Source organism: Aulonocara stuartgranti, assembly GCF_965226115.1.
Source record: "Aulonocara stuartgranti genome assembly, chromosome: 22".
Lineage (NCBI taxonomy): Eukaryota > Metazoa > Chordata > Actinopteri > Cichliformes > Cichlidae > Aulonocara > Aulonocara stuartgranti.
In genome coordinates, this window is record NC_138957.1 from 4,126,806 (window position 1) to 4,153,182 (window position 26,377).

At 46.3% G+C, this 26,377-nt stretch overlaps 3 long non-coding RNA genes across 3 annotated transcripts; 2 read left to right on the top strand and 1 right to left on the bottom strand.

The window, feature by feature from the left end:
• Positions 1-1,738: 1,738 nt before the first annotated feature.
• On the top strand, positions 1,739-26,375 carry LOC309698339. Its single transcript, XR_014274069.1, has 3 exons — positions 1,739-1,814; positions 19,280-19,396; positions 21,680-26,375. It is a non-coding gene; the product is annotated as an uncharacterized lncRNA (long non-coding RNA).
• On the top strand, positions 2,458-3,445 carry LOC309698336. Its single transcript, XR_014274065.1, has 2 exons — positions 2,458-2,848; positions 2,979-3,445. It is a non-coding gene; the product is annotated as an uncharacterized lncRNA (long non-coding RNA).
• LOC309698466 lies at positions 10,797-13,974 on the bottom strand. The gene is made up of 2 exons (XR_014274110.1): positions 12,729-13,974; positions 10,797-11,420 (listed from the first exon to the last, which is right to left on the bottom strand). It is a non-coding gene; the product is annotated as an uncharacterized lncRNA (long non-coding RNA).
• Positions 26,376-26,377: the final 2 nt, after the last annotated feature.

Here is a 26,377-nt window from a genome sequence, read left to right on the forward strand (position 1 = left end):
ACAGCAAGAAGGTCCTGAGTTCAATTCCAACACCAGGCCGGGGTCTTTCTGTGTGGAGTTTGCATGTTCTCCCCGTGTTTGCGTGGGTTCCCTCCGGGTACTCCGGCTTCCTCCCACCGTCCAAAGACATGCAGCTTGTGGGGATAGGTTAATTGGATAATCCAAATTGTCACTAGGTCTGAATGTTCAAATGAATGTGAGTGCAAATGGTTGTCTGTCCCTGTGTGTTGGCCCTGCGACAGACTGGCGACTTGTCCAGGGTGTACCCTGCCTCTCGCCCTATGACAGCTGGGATAGGCTCCAGCGCCCCCACGACCCTGAAGAGGATAAGCGGAAGCGAATGGATGGATGGATGGATGGATATTTAAAGTGAATTTAATTTCATTTGTGCTTTTAAAAAGGAGACCCACGTTTCACTCTAAATTGTCACTGTCTGCAGGATTTGATACCATTACAAAGTGGCAGACCACGTAACGTTACAGAACTGCGTTGCTGACACAATAAATGCAGTTTCAAATCCCTCGTGTACGGAACCTGGTTTAAAGCCTGATTCCAGGATGGGGTTTCTGCTAATGTTTCAGACATTGCTGTTAATGTCTAAAAGCTGATATTAGAAAGCTTACATGTTACTTATGGTAATGTAACCTCTCAGAAAAACTTGATATGGTTTGTTTTTTTGATTCAACTCAATCAAAACAAACAATCAAAAAAAGCCATTCTAGAATTAAATAGCATTTTAATGCCAACACTTTTGAAAAATTTAGTCAATGCATTTTAATTAGACAATATGTTAAACCCCTTCTGAGTTAGATTACTTTAATTAAAAATACATGGTAACATGTATTTAAGTGCAGGGCTGCATGGTTACATGACTGATGTGACTTATGTGACTTTTGACTGTGTTCGTATGAGCTCATCACTGCTGACAGTGGGTAATATTAGCCTGGTTATTACGTAAGATACTATGACTTAGCTCTGTGTTCATATTCATTAACAGTGCAAGTTTTTGTATTTGGCACTGTGAAAGTTTCCAGTAGAGTAATAATTCCTCAACACTTTAACAGAATGGAAGAGAGAAGGGGAACTCCCTGCTTATGTGGTAATTCCCCTGCTTCCTCCTCCAGCTGCCTACAGAGCTGTACCAAATATCACCAGTGGAAAGTATTTATCTCACAGTAAATAGCTTTTTTTATACTGTCTTTTTTGTTTATTGACCACACTTCAAGAGGTCCCTAAAAACCCTACATGGATAATGGCAGAAGAGATGCATTTTTAAGTCCGACTGTATATCTTTGTAAATTTTTTATTTTTATTTTTTTTATGTTAAATAGATTTGCAAGAATTTTATGTAAATTTGGTTCATTTTTTCATTATGAGTTATTGTGTGAAAAAACAAAAATCGGTGGCACGGTGGTTAGCACTGTTGCCGCACAGCAAGAGGTTCTGAGTTCAATTCCACCATCATCCTTTCTGTGTGGAGTTTGCGTGGGTCCCACCTGGGTACTCTGGCTTTCTCCCACAGTCCAAAGACATTAGTGATGTGTTGGTCGCGAATGGAACGACTCTTAGAGCCGACTCTTTGAAGTGAACGACGAGAGCCGGCTCCTTATTAGGAACCGTGGGTTTTTTTCTTTTTCCTTCTCTCTTCTTCTCTCTCACCCTTTTTTCCTGCTTCACTCCGGTACGCGAGCCTTGTGCTTTGTGCTGGGCAGAGGGGGGAGGGGCGGTAGTTACACTCACAGTAGCACAGGAACAGAGTGGGAGGGAGAGAGAGAGAGAAAGAGAGCCAGGGACAACAACGTCACATTAGAAAGGTATAGTAATCATCCACAACTATTTTCAGTTGCAGATGATAAAGGATTCAGAAAGTTTATTCATGCAGGCCCATATGACAGAGAAGGTGCATCTGCTTTTTGTTTTCATATTTTAATTTATATTTAATTGTGTTGTGGTTTGCAGTGTTTTGTGTTGTTTCACTTTAAATGTGTTTCAAAGGAAAAACCTGAAAATTTAAATAGTTAAAAGTTGAAATGTAAATAGTTGGTTTTTGTATTATATGATTTATTTATTACATTTTATGTGGAGTGAATAAATAAAAGTATATTTACGGTGGCCCCTACAAACAAAGCACGTACGAACTCCAAAACACGTACGAAACACAACAGAAGTGCTCCAGGATGCTAGGGCGCAGTGTTGAGCTTTTGTTACCTAGTGGCTACACAAGCCAGGAAGTACCAACGACCGGATTTGGTGTGAGGTAGTAACAGGTAAATGAACATTTTTTTAAAAATTATTTGAATAATTATGAGTGCTTGTGTATAAATACACAAACAATACACACATGCTTTCAATTGTGCAATTTAAGTGATCTAGGTAGCTCTGTTTTGGAAGTTCAGTTCATGCTAGAAATGTGTTTTGGAGTTTGTACGTGCTTTGTTTCTAGGGGCCACCGTTGAAGAAAATATAATCTGATCAAACATTATTCAGCTTTAAATATTGTTCAGCTTTAAAGTTACTGTGCAACTGTGTAATAAAAATGTGCTCACGACTTTGGCCTTGAGAGCGATAAGAAGCGATCGCCTCATCCTGCAGGTGCAAGATATCTGCAAGCGAAGAGACTAGAACACCCAAGGCCGCTTTCCTTTTATGGAGTTGTTTTTTCTGCTAATGCAGCACTTTCCTCACAACCCCCTCCTGTAAGTTTTAGAGAATATATACCCATCCTCACAGCAAATATTAGGAATCTCCTGATGTGAGCTGTGTTGAGAGGTTGTCTCTGTCTCAATAAAAGTTCACTGATTCCCCATCTGCAGCAGGTGTCCGGTTGTCTTCATTCTCCGCCAGCCTGGTTAAGTCAATTCCTCCTTAACATCTAAAAGAACCTATTTAATGAAGGAAGACGGGTTCACTTTGTGTTTAATATTATTCTATTGCTGTTGTTGTTTTTTTATATATCCTTCAATTGGCGTCACGAACAGGATCCGCTCCAGGTCAACTGGACGGATGGGAGGACATCGGCTGTGGTCTGAGTGAACGGAGTTTGGACAAAAGCTGTGTGCACACAAAAACAAGGTAAGCAGACCTTTTATTTCTGCTATATTGAACATTATAAAAATACTTAGTGTCCAAACTCCTAGTAATTCATAACCAAAATTGTCTGGCTTACTTAAGGCTTGTTGAGAATCAGACAAGTGAATAAGAGATAAGTGAATAAGAAATAAGTGAATAAGTGAATAAAGATAAGAGTGAACTGAGGTCTGACCACGGTTGCAGCCGACGGGTTGCTCTCCGGTGTCGGATAAATACCTCAGTGCAGGTCTGGGACCTTGAAAGGGTTTATTAGTAACGCCTTTCTAAACAAATTAAAAGGTTAAAGGCCTTGAGAATATTTTTTAGTAATATTCTCTAAACTACAGAAGGGTTAGGAAGGCCCAGAGGACTTTATTAGAAAAGATCCTCTAAAACTTAAAAAGGAGAAGTACTGGTTGGAGTCCAAAGGAGGGGTCCCTTTGATCAATAGGAGAAAACGGATCTCTTCTTAAAACCCCGATGATTTTAGTGTTTTAAATGTTTTGATGTTCTGTTTGATATTGGACACACATAAATACACGCTGAATGCTTGCTGTGGAACACTGGGCAGGACAGTTCGGTTCTCCGTTGTTCACAGATTACACAATTAAAGGAACTAGGTTCCTCTTTTGGTTAAAATAATACACCACACATAGAATTTTTTTTTTTACACATTTCTTACATACATAAGGAGGGTAATGAGTGACTGCAGGTAATGTATGAAGTGTGAATGAGACGTGTGAACAAGGTGACAACCAACTAGCACCCCTATCAGGAAGCTCTAGGCAAGGTTACCCGCCAGACTCCGGTTTGGTAGAAGCTTGGTAACACCTGAAGGGATATTTCAGTGCTGACTCACCTTTAAAGCAGCGCCCCAGCTGTTAGTGCCTAACAGAGGCAGAAACCCAGCTGGCCCAAATTCTCCTTTAAAATCAATAAAAGAACACTCCTCCATTGACAGTAAAATGGATGGAGAATTAGATCGAGAAACTAATGATGATGGTTGGGGTCCCGGTGTTATTCTTAGCACATTGGGAGAACAATTAACATGTGTTGAGACAGTCATCAACTCCACACACCAGCCTAAAGAAGCAAAAAAGCAGAAAGAGTCATTGAGGAAAACAGCTGAAAGGTTAATGAAAGAAAAGGGAAAGGACGAGGGGAGTAGTGGTAACTGGGGAATAATTTGGCAGAATAAGGCTATGCAGGCAAAAGAGAAAGAGGAAGAAGCCAACTCAGCAGCAGCAGGTGCAGGTGTGATAAGCGGGGTGAGACACAGAAAGGAAGCAGATAAGCACGCAGGCCGCAAAGCTAAATTTAATCACTGGGTGTGTTTATGGGAAACTGCAAAACCACACATGAAGAAAAATAGGTCTCAGCCACCTCCCTATTCTGCCTCAACTCCTCCCTCAGCAGGCATATATCCGGTACTTAATATCTCTGGTGGAATAATGACTATTGGAGAAGAACCGCCCGTAGCTCCAACTCCCATAGATACCAAGCATTTTTGCCCAGGAAGCTCCTCTCTGTCGGCGACATCCTCAGCTAGTAGTAGAGCCCCCTCTTCCATGTCCCATTGTTTTGGAACCGGATCTGAGGGCCTAACTGACCCATTTGCGAGCGCACCATTTGCGGTTCGAATGAACAGACAGGAACCCACTGAACAACAATTAACTGATCTAGAAGCAGCATTACGCAGCTGCTTAAATGAACATAGGTCAGTGGTCCAGGTGAATAATCGTGTTGCGTCAGCCCCTCTTTCCCGGTCCAACCCCTTTGCCAGCACTCCTGTCGCTGTTAAAGGAGATCTGACCGCTACTGCAAAAACTGAGCCTGGCACTTCACCAAATGTCACAGTTACCATGTCTTTGGTGGGCCGTCAGGATCCGGAAACACAGATGAGTTTAGCCCACGTTTTTACTGACACTGCTACCCCACCAGGCGGGGAAGAAACTGAGGATACTGATGATGAACTCAGTGACCTTAACAATACACGCCCCTCTACCCCTCCCAGTTTAAGATATCAGACTAGATCTAAGGGCCCTGTGCCTCAGCCTCCAGGCATGTTTCCCCTGGTCCAGACTAAAGCGCAACGTAGACCAGTGTATCAACCTTATTCATTCGGAGATGTCCAGGCCCTAGTGGACAAACTCCCTGACATAACGGAGGGAGGGAATGCCTGGTTGGCTGGTTTGGATAAATACACAGCTGGACAGGACCTCGCACTGGGAGATTTTAGAGCTATTATAACTAGGTGCACATCCCGATCTCAGGCAGCGGACCTGGAACAAAATGCGGGTACTACCACGCATGAGAACGAGGTGCCACTAATGCAGGCCTTGAGGTTTATTGGACCGGCCCTGCGCAAACAATTCCCACCCAAAAATCAAGGCACCTTACAGAAATTTAAATGGGAGGGAAAGCAAAATCCCACCCAGTATCTAAATCAGGCTGTTGAAGACTGGGTGAACCATACAGGTCATCACCCCAGTAGGACTTGTTCACAGAGCATGTGGTTTAGAAGGGCGGTGCTGAGGGGCATTCCGGAGTCAGTAAGCCAGAAAATGGAGGATAATCCTGATTTGCAGGACTGTGACTTTGCAATCTGGAAGAAACATTTGATTTTTAATCTTAACAAAGTGCAGATTAAGTCTGATGATAAAGCGGAGAGCGTCGAAGATTTACAGTTGCAACTGTTGAAGGTTCAGCTGCAGAAAGCTAAAAACGACCTGGGTGGAAAAGGTGACAAGCCTAAAAAGCAGCTTGTGGCCGCTGCGGCTCCCCCTCCTGGTCCAGTTGCCCCTGATTTGTATCCGAACCCATGGCCAACTGATCCACAGCCCCCCCAGTATGGTGCTTATCACTCCCCGGCCCCTTATGGGCAGAGAGGTTCCCCATTTGGAGGAAACGGAGGTGGTTTCAGGGGAAGGGGTCAGATGGGAGGTGGTAGGGGAGGCCAGATGTATGTTTGTTTCCGGTGTGGACAACCTGGACACTGGGCTAAAGCGTGCCCTTTGAACCCGGCTGCTGGAAGAGGCAGGGGAGCCCGTGGTGGGCCCTATCAGCATCCTGGCCACAGAGGTGGACCTCGTGATGCTTTAGTTGAAGTGCCCCCGGCCCCACAGATGCCTGTGATGGGGTGGGAGTACTACGAGGGTGGTCCCCAGCTATAGGACACCCCACAGACTGCCCAGGACAGTGAAGGGACAACGGCGGACCCTATGCTGTCCATAACTGTTGATAGAAGAAGAAGCAGCTTTTTAGTGGACACTGGAGCTACGTACTCCACCATTAAGGATGTTGCTCGTGAAAGACTTACTGACAGAGTGATTACAGTGGTGGGCATATCTGGGGAACCTAAAACTCTGCCTTACACCGTGCCCCTCCCCACAACGGTTGGAGATCAGACCTTGTTACACACCTATGTTTGTTCAAAACAGGCGCCTGTGAATTTACTGGGAAGAGACTTGTTGATTAAATTAGGAGCCACAATACTCTGCTCTTCACAAGGCCTAACTGTGACTCTCCCTACTGGGGTTGTACTTCCCTGCTCTGAGGGCCCAGAGGGAGGTGGTCAGTTTCTGCTGCAACCCTCCTCCTGTTTGGCGGACTCTGCTGACATCTACTGGGCATTATTGGAAGTTGAAACACCTGCTGAACCAGGAGTTTGGACTGCTTTTCAGCAATGGCGGCCGTGGCTCTCACTCCTACATCCTTATGTCCCTCCCCCTGACCCACCTCATGTTACACTGTTTTATGACAGGCATGACACCACCTGGTACCAGCACATGTTCCAGGAGCAGTGTGAGGGGCGGGCTTGGTCTCTGAACATGTCGTGCATTTTTGCGGCACCGGAGGGAGTGGCAGCAGCGGTTACTTTTACAACAGATCAATTACAGTGGTACATGATGTCTGATGAGGCAGCTCCCCATGTGTCACTGGCCTTACATCCTGGACACCAGGCTAAGGAGCTGGGTGGAATGGTTAAACGTTCCCTTGCGGCCACTGACTGGACACCTACAAAACTCCCACGGGTTTTGTTTTCTCCATCTACCAAGACATACCAAATTTTAAATGATTGCTTTAATTCCTCAACACTGCAACATGGAGTGGTCAGCGGGTCACATGGCAGAGAACACACAGACCACTGTGATGCTGCGCCTTTACTCGACTCTCTTCCAGATTGTTTGTGGTCCCTTGGACCCACAGATGTAGGTTTAGTTGATGTGGAGCCAGTCTCTTTTCAACTGTCATCTGCTACCCCTTTGTGGCAGCCTCAGTACCCACACAGACCGGAGGCTGAGGCTGGGATTGCAGAAACAATTTCTGGTTTGGTCACTGCCGGTGTCTTGGAGCCCTCCTGCTCTAAGTGGAACACGCCCATCCTACCCGTTGAGAAAAAAGGCACGGGGAAGTTCAGAATGGCACATGATTTGAGAAGGATTAATGCCTTACTTGGCACTCCTACTTTGCCTGTGCCTAATCCTTATGTTGCCTTGACCAACCTCCCACCATCTCATGCCTGGTTCACCTGCATTGACTTGGCTAATGCCTTTTTCTGCCTCCCACTTCGTGAGTCACTGCGTGACATTTTCTCATTTACATTTAGAGGCCGACAATGGCGTTACACTCGCTTACCACAGGGATTTGCCCTCTCCCCAGGACTGTTTAATCAGTGTTTGAAAGAACTTTTACAAACCAGCCCACTACCATCTGACTGTATGTTAATACAATATGTGGATGACCTTTTGCTGTCTGCCCCCACGGCTGACATCTGTTTGGAGGCCACCAGAGTGGTACTTCAACACCTGGCCAACACAGGTTTTAAAGTGAGCAAAAACAAACTACAGATTGCAAGAAAACAGGTTTCTTTTCTAGGCCGCATGGTCTCACAGTCCGGTATTTCCTTGTCCCCAGAACACAGGAACTCCATTTTGCACCATCCAAAACCTTTAACTGTAAAAGACATGTTGTCATTTTTGGGCCTGACTGGTTACAGCAGGACCTATGTCCCAGACTATGTTGGCCTTACTTCCCCTTTGCGCGCTTTGGTAAATGAACAAGGCATGAGAAACCTCTCTGCTCCCCTCTCATGGACTACAGAAACAGAACAAGCGTTTATAAAGTTAAAACAACAGCTTTCTGTCGCCTCTGACCTTGCTGTGCCAGATTATGCTTTGCCTTTTCATCTTGATGTTTCTGGAACTGGAACCCATATCAATGGTATCCTGTTCCAGAAAAAAGGGGGAGAGAGAAAAGTGTTGACATATGTAAGCGTAATGCTTGACAACACTGAAAAACGCCACCCACCGTGCACACAACACGTTTCTGGACTTGCAAAAATCATTCAGAAAACAGCACACATAGTGATGAACCACCCACTAAAAATTTTGACATCACACAGTGTGGTGGCCTACGTCTCCTCACAGGCCTTCACACTCACTTCACTCAGGCAGAGACGCCTCAGTACCATTTTGGAAGCACCACACATCACCTACTCACATGAAGGCATAAACATGGCTGATCACATGGGATCAGGGGAACCACATATGTGTGAAGAGGTTGTGCAGGTACAGGAGAAAATCAGGCCAGATTTGCAGGCAGAACCTCTAATGGATGCAGAAAAAGATTGGTTCACAGATGGATGTTGTTTCAGAACTGAAAGTGGAATGTTGAAGGCTGCATGGGCAATAGTGGAACAGACAGACATGAGATGGAAAACAGTGAAGGCAGAGCAGTTGACAGGACAACAGTCTGCACAGAGAGCTGAACTGAGAGCGGTGATTGAAGCCTTAAGGATGGGAAAGGGACAGAAAGTGAATATATACAGTGATTCAGCTTATGCTGTGGGAGCAGTGCATGTGGAGCTCAAGCAGTGGCTAAGAGCTGGTTTTTTGACAGCCAGCGGAAAGCCTATTAAACATGAGATGGAAATGAGGGAATTAGCGGAAGCACTGTTGTTACCTGTTAAGGTGGCAGTGGTAAAATGCAAAGGACACAGTGCCGGATTGGATTTAGTGGCATTAGGTAACAAACAGGCCGACTTAGTAGCTAAGCAGACAGCTGGTTACTTACCCTCCCTGATTATGGTAATGGACCCGGAAGCCACACCCCCTCCAGAAAGACCACCCATACAACTAGGCCTAGCCACAATCAGAGAGTTACAGGACAAAGCCAGCCCCCAGGAAAAATCATTATGGGTAACAAGAGGGGCCACAAACACAGATGTCTGGCGTGGCCCAGATGGAAGGCCCATTCTACCGCCAGGGGTCAGACAGACAGCAATGGAAGAGGCACATGGAGTGGGGCATGTGGGACCTGCACAAATGATGAGGAACTTAGCCGCCTGGTGGCACCCTTATCTAAAAGACATGACAAAATACATGGTTAAAACCTGTAAGGAGTGCAACCAATTTGGAATCAAGCCCGCCTTCAAGCCAATAGCAGGGTACTTCCCCATCCCACTTTGCCCAGGGAAAGAAATAATCATTGATTACACAGACATGGTGGACAGAGTAGGTAGTTACAGGTACCTGCTGGTGGCTGTGGATGCATTTTCAGGTTGGCCAGAAGCCTGGCCGACAGCAAGTGAAAACAGTAGAACTGTGGTGAAGTGTCTGATTAATCATTATATACCACAGCATGGGTTTCCCGAGGTCATAAGGTCGGACAATGGTTCACATTTCAGGAACCACGATCTGCAGAGGGTTGAAGCCGCATTAGGTTTGAAACATAGGTTTGGCTCAGTTTACCACCCCCAATCTCAAGGGAAAGTGGAAAGGATGAATCAAACTCTAAAAACTAAATTGGCTAAAATCTGTGCACAGACCAAATTAGATTGGGTTAAGGCATTGCCTCTTGCATTAATGTCCATAAGATGCTCAGTAAATCAAACCTCTGGTTACACTCCATTTGAGTTGGAGCATGGCAGGCCTTTTCCTGGCCCCTCCTCTCGCCTGTTAATGTCGGATGAAGCTGATTCAGACCTCGATCCGAGGACATATTATAACATGCTCCGCAGTTTTGTTGCCCAGTATTCCTCACAGGTCGCTGAAAGAAACCAGCAAGAGCTGAAAGAGGAGGCTACACCTGGAACGGACTACGTCCTCCTGAAAGTCACAAAGAGAAAGTGGGCTGAGCCTCGCTGGACAGGCCCTTACCGCATAACAGAGCGGACCTCCCACGCTGTCAGGCTCGAAGGGAAAGGTGACACCTGGTTTCATTACACACAGTGCGCTGCTGCCACCGAACCAGGAAGAACCTTGAGAGAGGTGCAGAAGGACCTGTCAGAAGGAGCTGCAACAGCATCACCAACCACTTGAGGGAGCCAAAACTCAACCTACAAGCCGGCTGGTTACAAAAGGGGGTGTTCTTCATACTGAACTAAACATTTTTTTATTTTTAACATCTTTTATGACTTTGCTTTGATATTGGCTTGAGTTTTTAAGATTTACATTTTACATTGCAATAGTTTTAACTGCTGAAAGCTCATTTAAAGTTGTGTCACTGATACTTTTTGTTGCTCTTTAACTCCTAGAACACGCCCTTGGCGAGGTGGGGGGAACTGGACCACCTTTCTGTGCCCCATCATCCTCTATTAGACGACATACAAGCTAAGTAAACATGTCTTGGCCCTTTCCCCCTGAAATGACAGGCAGGCAAAGATGTTGCGTCTTTGTTTGCTTCCTGGCCCTGGGTCTCATTCCCATTGGCATAATCCTGATCTGTGAAGGGCCCCCGACACTTCTGACACCTTCAAGTTCAAAAGCTTCGCCCCCTTCTGACAGTCCCAATCTGACAAATGTAGCCCCTAGGGTCTTGCCCACCACTTCCTCTCCAGTTTTGCCCACGCCCGCTCCATTTAGAAAGAAACGACACACGGTTACCTCCTGCACCCCAAGTACGACTAGAATGATTACTCTCTGTGTCCCCAACAATAAAAGTTGGGTAGTCGAAATAGATTTCGCTAGCTTCCCAGTCACTCCCGTCACCAAAGACCAAGGGGGGGATCTTTTTAACCTTGCAGTACATCTCTCCTCCTCAGTGTGGTATATAACCCTGGGAGGTTGGCATCAGTGGAAGTGGTCCAGTTTAGTGTCAGAAACGGACCTCGATTGGTCCAAGCACTCTAGGGGTCAGGCTTTGCACTGGAGAAACCAAAATATGCTCAGAATAGCAAAAAAACCGGATCTTTCAGGCTTAATTTTTACCCTAAAGGATCTGGCCTTGACCTCCTGTCAACAATTTATACTTGCCCCTTGGACTGATCGCACCGCCCTGTATTGGCAAATGGAAATATGCCCTAGCGTTGGTGCAGCTCCAAGCTCTGTAGTTAAAGATGATAACCCCACCTTTAATGGCCCTCCGGTGACATATACAAACGGGGGGAGAAACGGCCGAATACGCATTGTAGACACAAATAAAATGTCTAAAGATGACCTCTTCCAAATTCTAACCGGTATTTCTGGAGCAACAAACAACTGGTTACTACTAGCTGAGCAAGCTGCTGACAAGACGGCTTCCGACTGCATAGTCTGTATGGCAGCCCGCCCCACTTTAAGAGTCGTACCGGCGCCAGTCAATAGTGCATGCCTCCTGCATCTTATGAACAATACAAAACGAGGTCATTGCTCATATCTGGAAAACCACTTTCCTAAAACTCAACGCTCGGTCTCTAATAAACCACCTTTCTTTTCTTCAGATGTAGCTGTGAACAATTTCACTTGTATTAACCTGACTGGCAATGCAGTGAAACTAGGTAGCTTGAACTCTTCTTGGTGCACTGAGATGACGGTTATGAAACCAAACTTCCGACCTACGGCTAGGGCTGATTTGTGGTGGTGGTGTGGCAATAACAAGTTATATGATGGTTTCCCTCGGGATGCGTCAGGTCTTTGCGCTCTCATAACTCTTATTTTACCTGTTTTAGTCACTCCAGTAGATCTCTCTATAAAAGTACACGAAGTTGGCCTCCCATCCTCCTCTGAACGCCGCTCTAAACGTTCTCTAATCCCAGGTTCAGCTCATAATCCAACCTATATTGATGCTGTAGGTATACCCCGTGGGGTCCCCGATGAATATAAACTGCGAGACCAGGTTAAAGCAGGATGGGCCTCGATACTTTGGATGGTTGAAATAAATGCGAATGTAGACAGAATTAACTACATTCACTTTAATGTGCAACTGTTGGCTAATTACACTCGAGATGGTTTTGAAGCTGTGCATGCACAGTTATCTGCCACTTCCCTAATGGCTTTCCAAAACAGGGTCGCAACGGATTTTCTCCTCGCAGAAAGAGGCGGAGTCTGCAGCCTTTTTGGTCAGGAGTGCTGTACCTATATCCCCAATAACACAGCTCCTGATGGTTCCCTCACTAAAGCTATTACTGGTCTCACAGCTCTTACTGTTAAAATGAAGGAACACTCGGGCGTTGATACTGCCATGTGGGACTCTTGGCTTAACATGTTTGGCAAATATAAGGCCCTTGTAGCTTCCGTCCTAGTTTCCATCTCAGTTTTTGTTGCTATCCTAGTCACCTGCGGTTGCTGTTGTATTCCATGCATTCGATCCCTCTTCCAGAGACTGATTGTTACAGCTCTCACTCCTGAGGATAAGGATCTCGCCCGGCAGATGCCTTTATTGGCTAGTCAACTTCCCACCTCCTCGCCAACGGATGATGAAAACTCTGATCGTGAGGGTGACGAACATTATCGTCTTTCTCTTGTTTAAATTCTTCTAGAATGGTTGTTTCTCTGTGGTGTTTTGTATTAGGCTTGTTATTAATTGTTTCCCTCACCCACTTCCTCTTGAAGGATATATCTGGTTGAACTGTGTCTGGTCGGGTTGTGAGGGTTAAGCGATGTTCTCAGGGTCTCCGGACTTAAGCCTGAGCGAATGTGTACTCCCACCACTGGATATAAATTGTTTTATTCCACACCCCTTCCTCACGTTTTACCATATTCACTTTTGAATGTCCTTAGCAGTTACCGTTCTGAGTTTATTTTACGGTTGATTTATTCTTTCACATTTTCACGTTTATATCTCTCATTATTATAGTATACTCTGTACTCTCCACATTTTTATCATTACTTATGCTTTTTGGTTGCTGAGTTACAGGAACTGTTAATTTTGTGTCATTACCCTGGTTGCACTGACTCGTTGTATCCGTTTGTGCAGGACAGCTGTTACTGCTTTCGTCGGGAACCGAGACTGCTTGCAGCCGACCCCTGGGCAGGGTGGTGCCTGGACTCTTTTCTCCTCATCTGCAATGACAGATAAAGACAAATGATAAGACCCGAGGAGTTTTTCGAGCCAGGCTTCGACACGTCTCTGTGTTCCTTTGAATGTTACTTATTTTTGTGTGTTGACCCATTTAAGATGGGTCAAAAGGGGGATTTGAAGAAAATATAATCTGATCAAACATTATTCAGCTTTAAATATTGTTCAGCTTTAAAGTTACTGTGCAACTGTGTAATAAAAATGTGCTCACGACTTTGGCCTTGAGAGCGATAAGAAGCGATCGCCTCATCCTGCAGGTGCAAGATATCTGCAAGCGAAGAGACTAGAACACCCAAGGCCGCTTTCCTTTTATGGAGTTGTTTTTTCTGCTAATGCAGCACTTTCCTCACAACCCCCTCCTGTAAGTTTTAGAGAATATATACCCATCCTCACAGCAAATATTAGGAATCTCCTGATGTGAGCTGTGTTGAGAGGTTGTCTCTGTCTCAATAAAAGTTCACTGATTCCCCATCTGCAGCAGGTGTCCGGTTGTCTTCATTCTCCGCCAGCCTGGTTAAGTCAATTCCTCCTTAACATCTAAAAGAACCTATTTAATGAAGGAAGACGGGTTCACTTTGTGTTTAATATTATTCTATTGCTGTTGTTGTTTTTTTTATATCCTTCACCGTATGTATTTATATATAAACATATATAAATAAAACCACATTTTTTTTACATTAGTAATTCCTTTTGTGCATAATTTTATATTGTTGTTAATAACAAATTAATTAAAGCAAGAAAACAACCTGAAGAGCCGGTTGGGAGCCGAAAGAGCCGGCTCTCTAAAAAGAGCTGGAAATCCCATCACTAAAAGACATGCAGTTAGTGGGGATAGAATCAGAAAGACTTTATTTATCTCCAAGGGCCAATTAACATACGACAGAGCAGCATAACGTTGAAGATAAGGACAATAAGAACAGGCAATAAGAGTCAGATAATAAATACACTGTCATGGTCCTGGGCCATGTGGGCCCAGTATTCTTAGTTTCCATGTATTTTTGTATTTCGTTCCTTATTTAGACCGTGTTTTCTGAGTTGCCCTGTTGTGTTGTTCCCTAAGTGTTTTCCCTTCATGGCTTTTACCCCCTGTGTGCCCCTCTGTGTATCTGTGAGCCCTCGTCTCTCCTTATGTTTTATTCCATGTTTCCCCTGCCCTTTATGTCTAAGTTCTCCCCGTGCTCTCTCCCCCCTGTGTGCCCTCTATATATTTATGAGCCCTCGTCTCCCTTTGTGGTTGTTTCATGTTTCCCCAGCCTGTTATGTCTGTGTTTTCCCCGTGCTCTCTCTCCTCCTGTCTGAACCTCTGTGCCTGTACCCGTCAGTGTTATGTTCACTCCGCCCTGTCTCGTTATGGTTATCTGTGTCACCTGTGTTCCCCGTGTGTTCCCACTTTCCTCGTTAACCCTCTGTGTATTTCTGTCTGCGTCTTCCTCTGTTCGGCGTCGCGTTCTCCCTCATGCCGTGTGTGGTTCTCCCCGTGTCTTCCAGTATATGTTACTTTAGCTTTTCCCAGTTTAGTGTAGTTTCGTATTGCTTTTTGTATCATCGTTATTGTTTATCACTTATCAGCAATAAAGCTGCATTTTGAGTTTATCCCCCGTGTGTGTGAGTCTGCAATTTGGGTCCTCATCCTGCCTGCCACGCGGCCGAAACATGACAGAAGAACGCGACCTCGACATGGACCCAGCGATTCACAACCCCTCCGCTGAGCTCCGTGAGGATCTAATCCACACGGTGGTATATGACTGTCAGAAGTGGTTGACGCTGCCAAGGGGAGGATACCGGGAGATCTTAGCCAGCCGTCTACAGCGGATGGTGTCCGGACTCCCCTGGTTATTCGGCGCGCTACACCCCCGCATCCGGGACTTCCTCGTGTCCACCATGGGCATCCGCCCGGAACTGCCTCTCCGGTGGGAAGAGTCGGAGGACGTTCAGTCCGGTCCGCTGGAGGATTCGCGGCCCGGCTCAGCTCCTCCACCATCCCGGAGAAAACGGCGTTCACGCCGCCGTCGTACCACCCCACAGCCGGACATTCGGACTTCTAATTCACCTGCTGTGGTGAGTGAGGACTCTGTGTCTTTTCCAGACATTATGACTGTTCATTCAGGAGCTGTGTCTTGTGTGGCGGATGTTAAAGCGAGCTGCTTATCGCCTGTGCAGCTACCAGCGGCTCAGTTAGCACCCTCGCAGCCATCCTCAGTTCAGTTAGCTCCCTCGCAGCCACGCTCAGTTCAGTTAGCTCCCTCGCAGCCACGCTCAGTTCAGTTAGCTCCCTCGCAGCCACGCTCAGTTCAGTTAGCTCCCTCGCAGCCACGCTCAGTTCAGTTAGCTCCCTCGCAGCCACGCTCAGTTCAGTTAGCTCCCTCGCAGCCACGCTCAGTTCAGTTAGCTCCCTCGCAGCCACGCTCAGTTCAGTTAGCTCCCTCGCAGCCACGCTCAGTTCAGTCAGCTACCCTCCTGGAAGCCCCCGCTGCCTGGTATTTTCAGCATCGGCATCTTTTCCCGTCTAGGTTTATCGCTAAATCATTCGATCCCCCCTTAAGAGAGAGACTGCGTCCTCGCTGCCTTCACCCCAGTACACCAGTGTCACCTGGGTCTCCAGTAGCTCAGCTCCCAGTGTCACCTACCCCGCAACCACTTTCAGCTCAGTTTCCAGAGCCACCTGTTTCAGTTCAGGCCCCAGTAGCTCCAGTGCCGCCTGTTTCAGTTCAGGCCCCAGTAGCTCCAGTGCCGCCTGTTTCAGTTCAGGCCCCAGTAGCTCCAGTGCCGCCTGTTTCAGTTCAGGCCCCAGTAGCTCCAGTGCCGCCTGTTTCAGTTCAGGCCCCAGTAGCTCCAGTGCCGCCTGTTTCAGTTCAGGCCCCAGTAGCTCCAGTGCCGCCTGTTTCAGTTCAGGCCCCAGTAGCTCCAGTGCCGCCTGTAGCGCAGGCCCCAGTAGCTCCAGTGCCGCCTGTAGCGCAGGCTCCAGTAGCTCCTGTAGCCCAGTCCCCGATAGCAGTACGGTCCGCTGGTCAGCTCAACATTCAGCCAGGGGTCTCAGGTCTCTCTGGCTCTACTTCAGCTCCTGCTGGAAGCTCGGATGAGCTCATCCAGGACTCCGCGGCTCCCACGCCGCCATCTACCTCGTCCGCTGGGGGTTCCAGTGAGCCCGGCCAGCACCTCCCTGTCTCCGCTGGAGGGTCCGAGAGGCCCGTTCAGCCTCCTGTCTCCGCTGGAGGGTCCGAGGGGCCCGTTCAGCCTCCTGTCTCCGCTGGAGGGTCCGAGGGGCCCGTTCAGCCTCCTGTCTCCGCTGGAGGGTCCGAGGGGCCCGTTCAGCCTCCTGTCTCCGCTGGAGGGTCCGAGGGGCCCGTTCAGCCTCCTGTCTCCGCTGGAGGGTCCGAGGGGCCCGTTCAGCCTCCTGTCTCCGCTGGAGGGTCCGAGGGGCCCGTTCAGCCTCACGCCGCATCAGCTGGAGGGCCCGAGGAGCCTGTCCAGCCGCCATCTGCGACCGCCTCGTCATCACCTGGCCCGGCTACATCCGCCTGTGCTTCTGCTACGCCTGGCCCGGCCTCAGCCTCTGCAACCTCGCCTGGCCCGGCCTCCGAGCCTTCGTCTGCCGCAGCCTCCTCTTCAGAGCCTTCGTCTGCCGCAGCCTCCTCTTCAGAGCCTTCGTCTGCCGCAGCCTCCTCTTCAGAGCCTTCGTCTGCCGCAGCCTCCTCTTCAGAGCCTTCGTCTGCCGCAGCCTCCTCTTCAGAGCCTTCGTCTGCCGCAGCCTCCTCTTCAGAGCCTTCGTCTGCCGCAGCCTCCTCTTCAGAGCCTTCGTCTGCCGCAGCCTCCTCTTCAGAGCCTTCGTCTGCCGCAGCCTCCTCTTCAGAGCCTTCGTCTGCCGCAGCCTCCTCTTCAGAGCCTTCGTCTGCCGCAGCCTCCTCTTCAGAGCCTTCGTCAGCTGCAGCAGCCTCAGAGCCTTCAGCCTGTGCTTCGTCTGGCCCAGCCTCAGCGTCTCCAGCCTGTGCTTCGTCTGGCCCAGCCTCAGCGTCTCCAGCCTGTGCTTCGTCTGGTCCAGCATCCTCATCAGCTGCCTCGTCTGGTCCAGCATCCTCATCAGCTGCCTCGTCTGGTCCAGCATCCTCATCAGCTGCCTCGTCTGGTCCAGCATCCTCATCAGCTGCCTCGTCTGGTCCAGCATCCTCATCAGCTGCCTCGTCTGGTCCAGCCTCCGAGCCTTCGCCTGGTCCAGCCTCCGAGCCTTCGCCTGGTCCAGCCTCCGAGCCTTCGCCTGGTCCAGCCTCCGAGCCTTCGCCTGGTCCAGCCTCCGAGTCTTCTGCTTCGTCTGCCGCAGCTCCGGCCTGTGCTTCGTCTGCCGCAGCTCCGGCCTGTGCTTCGTCTGGTCCTGTGCCCACCGGGCCATGGCCGGCGCGCCTGACGCTGGAGAGCCGCCGCTGCCTTCCGCGCGGCCGGCCCCCTGAACTGCTCCGTCGTCTCCTCCGCCGCCGCCGCCTTCCGCGCGGCCGGCCCCCTGAACTGCTCCGTCGTCTCCTCCGCCGCCGCCGCTGCTTTCCGCGCGGCCGGCCCCCTGAACTGCTCCGTCGTCTCCTTCGCCGCCGCCGCTGCCTTCCGCACGGCCGGCCTCCGGACCAGCTCTGCCACCTGTGCCACCCGCCTGGTCGGCCCCCCGACCGTGTGACCCGTGAACTCTTGTGCCTGTGGGCTCTGGGTCGGCCCCCTGAACTTTATTTTGACTATGGTCATGTGCTCCTGTGTTTTCTGTTGTTTGTTTTGTTTCCCGTTCTGGTCCCTCCGTCCTGGTCCCCCGCCTCCCGCCCTGGGTGGGTTGTTTTCTGTTTTTGTTTTTGTTTCTCGGGTTTGGGCTGTCGGGAGCCAGCCCTTTAGGGGGGGGTGATGTCATGGTCCTGGGCCATGTGGGCCCAGTATTCTTAGTTTCCATGTATTTTTGTATTTCGTTCCTTATTTAGACCGTGTTTTCTGAGTTGCCCTGTTGTGTTGTTCCCTAAGTGTTTTCCCTTCATGGCTTTTACCCCCTGTGTGCCCCTCTGTGTATCTGTGAGCCCTCGTCTCTCCTTATGTTTTATTCCATGTTTCCCCTGCCCTTTATGTCTAAGTTCTCCCCGTGCTCTCTCCCCCCTGTGTGCCCTCTATATATTTATGAGCCCTCGTCTCCCTTTGTGGTTGTTTCATGTTTCCCCAGCCTGTTATGTCTGTGTTTTCCCCGTGCTCTCTCTCCTCCTGTCTGAACCTCTGTGCCTGTACCCGTCAGTGTTATGTTCACTCCGCCCTGTCTCGTTATGGTTATCTGTGTCACCTGTGTTCCCCGTGTGTTCCCACTTTCCTCGTTAACCCTCTGTGTATTTCTGTCTGCGTCTTCCTCTGTTCGGCGTCGCGTTCTCCCTCATGCCGTGTGTGGTTCTCCCCGTGTCTTCCAGTATATGTTACTTTAGCTTTTCCCAGTTTAGTGTAGTTTCGTATTGCTTTTTGTATCATCGTTATTGTTTATCACTTATCAGCAATAAAGCTGCATTTTGAGTTTATCCCCCGTGTGTGTGAGTCTGCAATTTGGGTCCTCATCCTGCCTGCCACGCGGCCGAAACATGACATACACAGAATATACACAGCTTTAAAATTACACAGTTTTAAAATTAAAGTGACTAAAAGTGAATAAAGTGTCGGTAGTATAAAAAGAATGTAGAGTAGTTGATGTTTCTGGTGTGGGAAAGCAGAGTGGCTTTGGGGACAAAGGTGGCTCTCCTCTCTCAGTCCTGCAGGAAATGCAGCGGAGGCGTCGCCCAGAGGGGAGCCATTGAAATGCGGGGTGAAGAATGTGAGAGGGGTCGTTGATGATTTTGGCTGCCTGTCTAAGGGCCTGTGGGCTGAAAACCTGTGCCAGAGTTCTGACAGGCAGGCCAATGATTTTAGAGCACACTGATGCCATGTGTTGCAGGCTGTTCCTGTTCTGAAGGCTGAGGGAGTGGAACCAGCAAGTGATGGAGAAGGTCATGATGCTTTCCAGGAAGGCATGGTAAAAAGCCATCATGATGGGTGTGCTGACTCCAAAGCAGTTGAGTTTCCTATAGTGATGTGCGATACCACTGATTTCCTTTCCGATCCGATACCAAGTAAAATTCAGGGTGGTATCGGCGATACTGATCCGATACCGATACTCTGTACAAAAACTTAATGTTTCATTGCATTTCATAATACAATATATAATTGTATTATGTAATTGTAATAATAACATAACCATATTGCTTCATAATGATTAGAGGACATCAGACAACTTGTTTTTATTGCTTAATAATGCAGAATAATCATATAGAAATAAAAAAAAACCTGACGTTGTGCGCTATTTGAGCATGTTTCCTGCCTGCAGCACTAAAGGACTGTGCGAGAGACATCTGTCTCGCCCTAGCAGCACCTGTCCCTGTCCTCCTCTTCAGTTCGCCTCAACATAAGCTTATCATATTCTGTGATGTGATTTCCTCCGAGGTGTTTGACGAGGTCAGTGGTGTTGCCACAACAACGTGTCCACACAGGACTCTGTTTGCGCTCAGCCATTGTTGTGAGTGTGCACGCCAGGGGCTGCGACACATTTATACAGCCGTATTCCGCATATGACTATGAAAGGCGTAAGAGGAAGTAGTTCCTTCCAAATTAGACGATCCAAATTGTATAGTTTCTTTCCACTGCGTTCATTTTAATGGAAAAGCTACAAATTTACCCCAGAGTACTAAAATATCGATATTATAATATGAGAATCGATTCTAGAACATAAATTGCTGGTATCGGAAGAATCAATATTTCAGTATCGATCCGCACACCACTAGTTTCCTAAGGAGGTATAGCCGTTGGTGGCACCTCCTGAGAATCTCCTCTGTGTTGGCAGAGAATTTCAGGAGGTTGTCAAAGATGGTTCCCAGGTATTTGTACTCCTCAAAGATAGGTTAATTGATCATTCTAAATTGCCCATAGGTGTGAATGTAGGTTGTCTATCTCTGTGTGCTAGCACTGCGACAGACTGATGACCTGTCCAGGGTGTACCCCGCCTCTTACCCCCCCTCCCCGCGACCCTGAAAAGGATAAGTACAATGAACAAAACATTTTGAGAAAAACAGTTTGTTTTATTTTCATTCTTGCAAATGAAATAATCTGCCATATTAAATGTAACAGCATATAGAAATATAGTTTGAATACTGTACCACATGAAAGACATGTTAAATATGCCAAATAATCAATTGTAATTATTTACATAACCAATATTTACACTCTGTGTGCATATTTTCATATGTATGAACAGCACATCTCCACTGCTTTACAGACTCTACAGTTAATTCACATCAACACACACAAACATACATTACATTAGATATTTACACAGGATCACCGGAAACAAATTTAGCCGAAGCACTGAACAATGTTTGCGTGGTTCACACATCAGTACCTCCTAATTAACTTGTTAGTCTACTTGGGGCAAGGTGCTTGGGACAATTTAGATTACCCGTGCTAACGAAACAAGCTGTGCTACCACAGAAAGAAAAATGAGTCTTGAGATCACACTGAATATTTGTCACGTGTAGAATATTCCCATATATTGGATTCAAAGAAACCGACATGACAACACAATGGAACGCTGGATCCTCAGTGAAATAAAAAGCTGTCACAAGAAGAGGCAGAAGTGAAACTCTTTGCTGAGAGGAAGACAATCAGTTGTGGTTGAAAGCGCTAAGAACAGCTTGTGAGAGGGGAGAATTTCCTTTTGTCTTTCCTTTCGTTTTTGGTCAAATGTCACGATTTTTGGAAATCAAACAAAATAACACAAAGAGGGGATGAAACGCTGCAGTTAGCTAACCTCTCACATCAAGCCATGTAGATGGTGTTCAGGTTAGGACTTAGCATTAGCGTTAGGATTATTTTAATTATTTCTTCAAAAAATTAATCAAAAAACTCCATGGCAACCTTACCATTATAAAGACACTAAATCTGTGATATAAATTATGGGTCTGTGCTCAGAAATAAAAACAGTGTGAGGCTATCAAAGAGTCATGAGTGGGTAATTTGAGCCTCTAATATGATTGAAGCTTACTCTGTTCTTTGTAAGAGTTTCAGAGGACACTACGTGTGGCCCAAGCAGTGTGCAGCCATGTAAACAGCCATACTGTTTCTATGTTTGTTAACATTTTTTCCTCCAATGCCCCTGCAGCCTGTGGCAGCTGCTTGAACTGTAAAAAAGTGGTGGCCCTGTCAGGGTCCTGGATCTGAGCGACCCAGGGTCCTTGAGCAGTTATGGACTTGTATTATATTATATGTGTTTTTGCTGCTCTGCACTGCTGTTTTTGTTGTCCAGGTGTGCGTGTTTGTGTGGGTGCGGCTGTGACAGGCACCTTCAGGCCTGGTGGGTGTGGCCCTGCCAGGTGGTTGGCCACACCTGAAGACCATCACACACCTGCAGCTGATTAAGCCTCGTCGGAGAAACTACTTAAGAGTGTGATGGAGCTCTCTCCAACGCTGGATCATTGTGTGACTTCACGTTAGGCTCTTGTCAAGTTAGTAAGGTTAGTCTGCTGCATTGTGGTGTTTCTGACGGCTGCCTCTTTGTTATTCCCTAAGAGAATGTGGAGACGAGAGGGCAGCGAGCACGGGGTGCTCAGACACTGAGGGGCGGAGACAAAGAACACTATCACTGGGAAGAGGACATGTCACGGGAGTCGGGAACGCACTGCGGATTTGTTGTTTTCCCTGCACTGTAAATAAACGCACTGTTGCATCAAAGAGTCCAGCATTTGGGTCCTCCTTTCCCCACATCCCCACGGTTGGGCAGCGTTAACCGTGACATGTCCAGGACTGTATCTTAAGTTTGAGGTGCGCTTCCACGTGTACGGGAGAAATGACCTCATGAAAACTGCTGGATTAACTACATCTGATCTTTACTGTGAGCAGACCATACCACAAAGACCAAAGATATGTCAAAATATGGTTTGATATGATAAGAATCAGGACAGTAGCCTGATGGCATTATCCCAATGCCAAACCGAATGAGAAAAAGGAAACTGGTTAGCATTATTTATTTCCATTTATTTGCATTGAACACCTTTCTCAGCATCAAGATTTCAGTTTAGCGTGAAACATGAATTCACATTTAATTTATTTTAATTGTTTTCATGTTATTTTTCTTTTGAGAAACAGGAGGAGAATGTTGTCAAAGTTGTGGTCAGTTTTTGTATTGTTTGTGGGTATGGAAACCTTCCTGACTGAATTAATAATGCCTGACCTGCTTTATATTACAAGAGTGCCCTTTGACCAGTGCTGAAGACATAGATGGTCTCGTTTCACTAAAGTCGGTAAGACCCAGTTAAACCATTTATGTCAACATAAAGCTCTGAACCCAGCGAACTTATCTCTGTTAGGCGTACAGAAATGAAGCATGATTTCAGTTTCTCCTATGAAACCCCCCCCTCCACAAAATAGAAGCAGAAGAGAGAACACAACAAAAAACGGAAATACAGCAGCAGCCCATACAGGGGAAATCTGACACCCTGGTGGTTTTCTTGTTCTGAATAAGTTTGTTTATAGCTGTGGAGGAAGTGTGTGTGAACTGTTGGTGAAACTTGAGTTCTAAGAGGAAATGATATGATCAACCTCTTTTGAGGGGGATTCAGTAGAGACTAAAGTAAAATACCATCATGCATCTTTTAGCTCAGAAACAAACCCTGTTTCATATTAATGTTGATGATACCCACATCTAGATCTCTTTCTGACTGGTGTGCCTTTGTGAATAAAGTCCAAATGAAGGTGCAGCCCTATTTAAATGGAACAAACTGTTTATTGTATATCATTACCTTAAAAATAATGTCAGTGACTAATACAAGTTATATAAAATGAATGATTTCTCCTGGTTTGTTGACCGGAGAAGCAAAACTGCTATTATTTAAATTTAAATTTATACCTACATACCATTAGGAATTTAAGTTTTGGCATTCTAAATGATTAATTTTTAACAACTCAGAAGTCTGTATCCAAGTAATTAAAAAATAAATAAAATAAAATCTTGTGTTAATGTATAAACCCTCCTGTGAGGAGGCTCCCAGGGTCTGTACACTCTTCACATTCTACATCAGGGCACCTCCACTCCTTCCACTCCAGTCAGCTTCACTACTAAACAAATCAGGAACCAGCTGATGAGACTCCAGAGGTCATAGCCCATGTCACAACGAGACCCATGGTGCTCATTGTGAACATCACACATCATTTTTCACTATCTATGGCCCACGATTAGCCCACTGATAGTCCTCTCCATTTTACCTGGTTAGTGAGCACGGTGAGATAAATGAGAGCCAGATGCTTCTCCTTCAGCACCTTCAGACAAGGCCTACTGTTTTTTAAACTGACAGCGATGTAGGTAGTTATGCGTCCTTAGTCATCTGGATTGCCAACTATCTGACTGTCAGACCACACTATGTGTGCCTGCAGTTTTGTGTGGTGGACAGTATGGTCAGCAACACAGATGCCCTGCAGGGGACCGTCCTGTCTCCTTTCTCTTCACTGTGTATAGACTTCAGAAACCTGCCACCTCCATTAGTTTTATGATGATTCTGCAGTAGTGGGATGTATCAGAGAGGGTGACGAGGATAAATATATTCTGATTCTGAGCAAAGCCTAATCTTGACATAATGATTCCTGGTGTTTATGTGGGGATTTTGCACTCTGAGAGACATATGGATGCTAGCCATGGGGGGATTCCCATGATGCACTGAGTATTTCCTTTTTAATCACCTTTCTGCATTGAATCACACTTGTTATTTATCTCTGGCTCTCTTCCACAGCATGTCTTTATCTGGTCTTCCTTCTCTCACCCCAACCGGTCGCAGCAGGCCGCCCCTCCCTGAGCCTGGTTCTGCTGAAGGTTTGTTCCTGTTAAAAGGGAGTTTTTCCTTCCCACTGTCGCCAAAGTGCTTGCTGGGTTTTTTCTCTGTATGTGTTATTGTAGGGTCTACCTTACAATATAAAGCGCCTTGAGGTGACTGTTGTTGTGATTTGGCGCTGTATAAATAAAATTGAATTGAACTGAATTGAATGGCCTGCAGTGAACTCTGCTTTGAGCTTTAAAAACAAGGTGACAGGAACTGTTCATTGGAGTTGTCTGAAATACACTGCTGGCCATATAGTCAACAGGCTTACCATTTTTAATTGAAAGCTAGTCTGGTATTACATGTAGCTACTGCGTTTATTATAATTAACCATTCTGTAGTTGACATATTACCTTCAAGCTTGCAGTTTGAATTCAACACCAATTGTCATTTCTCCAAACAGAAAAAGGCAAAACTGGTAGAAAATGTTCACAACAGAACCAGATAAATGTTATGATGTTTTTTCAATTCATATGTTTAGCTGACACCCATCCTGTCCTAAGATGGGTGTCCGTGTACTACATGCTGCTGTAAACTTGCCAGTGGAACAGTAAAACACAACAAATCATGACATTAGCACCCCCAAGTGTATAGGACAGTGTAATTACATCCTAAAAGAAATATATGCTCGTGACATAAATAAGCAGCAACAATATTAAGCAACTAGAAAAAAGGTCTAAAAACTGATTTAAAAATTGGTCATGTTGTATTTTACAGCCTTAAACATAAGATCTGCAAATGTAATTCCTACAGCAAATTTAGTTTAAATAAAACATTTTAAGGTCTTATTTTGTTTGACTCTAATTTTAAACTCTTGAAGACATGTTAAACGTCTTCAAGTGACAGTGAGGGGTTTAGCATGAACACACCCAGCTATGGATTCTCTCTAAACAGCGACCAGGAACACTGTTTAAACCACCACCAAACATTTAACCAGAAGAGCTACAGTGACAAAGCGAATTAAATAATGAACATAACCACTAACAAAATTTGCAACATTTATTTAAAAAGAAAATCATATTTTTTAGTCAGTCTCTTAAATCACTATTTAACCACATTAGAAGACCATATTATGAGTTCTAAATGATTGCTAGGCTGTTGTTGCGGCATTTGATTATTTTTTAAACTGTGATTTAAAAGTGTCTTAAATGTGCCCTGTATGAACTGAGACCCTCTAGCCTGCATTTTCCTTAAAATATTTAAATAAAATAGTAATTTTATGAATAATAATAATGATGTACTGTAAGTTTTGTGCACGTTTTATGTGTTAGGAGCTGGGACGGGTGTGTTCTATTGTGTTTTGTGTCGTTTCCTTTTTTGGAATAGGCTGCTGGGCTGTGATCATCACGGTTTCCCTGATGCACCCTTTGAGCATCAGGCGTCATCAGCCGGACTATTTAAGAAGCAGCTCTCAGGTGTCAGATTATTGTCTTAGCCTCAAGCAGTAACGGATCACCCGTCTTTTATGTACTACTTTGATAACCAAGGTATTCACAGATTTCCTTCTCCTCTGCTTCCTGTCAAATGACGACACTCTCTGCCCAGCCAACCACCTGTCCACTTCACCGTGCTACCTCAGTTCATCTCTTCTGGACCCCGTCACTCCACTCGCCTACACTGTTGCTGGTCCCCGCCTCAACCTCCTGTTTTATGTACCTCCCCAAGTCCGTACTAACCGTGTAGCGACTAAGCTCTCGAATTCCTTGTGAACATTTCCGTATCTCCTCAGCTCTGTTGCTATCGGTCACTAACTTCCTTTTCTCCTCTTCCCCCTCTGGATAGTTTGAGTTTTCCATTCAATCTCATGTAAGTGTTATGTTTGATATTCGTCCTCACTGTAAATAAACCTGTTTAACTGCAACCGTGTCTGTCTGAGTGATCTGCCACCTGGGTCCACCTGACACTATGTCTATTACATACACCAGTGGGGGATGCTGACTATCATGCCTAGGTCAGCAGCTTTATCATGAATCTGTGAACATCATCATAATAGGCATGCTGATAACTGTGTGCATATCAAAGCGCCTTTTATATGTTTCTAGTTTTTTAAATGATTCAGCTAAAGAAACTCTCATTGGTCTAACTTCAGTGTTCAGTGTCAGTGGCAGCTGTTGTTCTTATGGTCATCGCAGACAGAA